Genomic DNA, 1,573 nt, shown 5'->3' on the forward strand with positions numbered 1-1,573 from the left:
GGGGGGGGGGGATGGATCAGCTGGGAGCTGGAGGTGGCTGTGCTGGGGACAGCGTGGAGGTGGTGGGGGCAGAGGATGAGTGCTGCATTCATCCCAGAGCTGCGTGGGAGCAGAATGCAAACGCGGTGTCACTGCTGGAGCTGCAGTGAGGGAAGATGGGAACGGGGGCTGCCTGGCTCCAGCACTGTGCTGCAATGGTCCAAGTGTGGGGTGAGAGCCGTGCCCTCAGAGCCACGGGAAGCACACAGCGATGCTGCGTGGGGCTCAGGAATGCACCCCCAGGTGGGAGGGGTGAGTGACAGAGGCAGAGGCTCCATTGGTATGGGATCCATAGAGGTGTAGGCTCTACAGAGATACGCGATCCGTGGGGGTTGAAGCCTCCTCACCATCTCCACCCCCAAACGAGGGCCCCAAAGCCTTACGGGACATCGATTTGCAGCTGCAGGTTCGCAGAAACACAGATGGACAAAATCCCAGTGCTGCTCCAGGGCAGGTAATCAAACAGCAGCCGCTCTCCTGCCTCAGGAGCCTCCAGATTTTGACGTTTTGTTGTAGGAAAATGATGAGTCAGTTTTTAAACAGCAAAAGCCTGTGTTTATCCGTGTTTGTCTCTCAAAACGAACCCAAAATCTGCCGCCACCAGCTCCCTGTCACACACCATATGCCGCCTGCGTTCGGCCGCCAGAGCCACGCGTGGCAGCAGCACAGACTGAGCGCGGAGCTGCAGCCGCAAGGGAAGGAGCTGCAGCAGGAGGGCGGGTTTGGCGGAAGGCAGGATTGCGCCGGGTGGATTTGCAGCCAAGCAGGAAGGCGCACCGTGCTGCTGGGGGAGCCCTTAACGGGAGCGTGGTCAACTCGGGTGTTTGAGGCCACAGGGGGATGTGCTGCCTGGCGCTGGGCTGCTCCTCACAGCACACAGCGGGTGTTCGACCGTCCGTGGGCCTCGTAGAGACCCCAGGCCTCACAGCCAAGCCAGGCCTCACGGGCCTCACATCAGACCAGGCCTCACATCGGCCCTAGGCCTCACGCTGACCCCAGCCCTCACACGACCCCCGAGCCCTGTAACCCTACGACAACCCCACAGCCGGACCCCCACACCAGACCCCCCTCCCACTCCCATTCAGACCCTGCCTCGCCGCCCCCCCCCCCACCGCAGCCGCCATGCCCTCGTGCTGCCCACGCCGTGCCACTGCGCATGCGCCCAGCCCCCCCCCCCCGGCCATTCCTACTGCGCTTGCACTCAGCCCATCCCACGGCCATTCCCATTGCGCATGCGCTCAGTCATCCCGGCCAGGCTCACCGCGAATGCGCAGCTCGGACCGTACCACTCTGCGCAGAGGAGGGGGGTGCGGGGTGACGCGCGTCCGCCTCCCCAACGCCTCGGGTGCGGCCTCGGCACTCCCTCCCCCATCCCCACCCGTGACCGGGGCTCGGCGTTTCTCTCGCCGCGTTTCGATCCGCCGCGAGGCCGCGGAACCGCGTTGGTTCGTGGCGGTAAGGCAGTGGTACGTTCCGCTCCCCGCGACGCTAGCGGTGGGCGCGGCCACGTGCGCAGTCCTTTCCGCCCGGCTCG

This window comes from Meleagris gallopavo, chromosome 29 (assembly GCF_000146605.3).
Source record: "Meleagris gallopavo isolate NT-WF06-2002-E0010 breed Aviagen turkey brand Nicholas breeding stock chromosome 29, Turkey_5.1, whole genome shotgun sequence".
NCBI classification, from domain to species: Eukaryota; Metazoa; Chordata; class Aves; order Galliformes; family Phasianidae; genus Meleagris; species Meleagris gallopavo.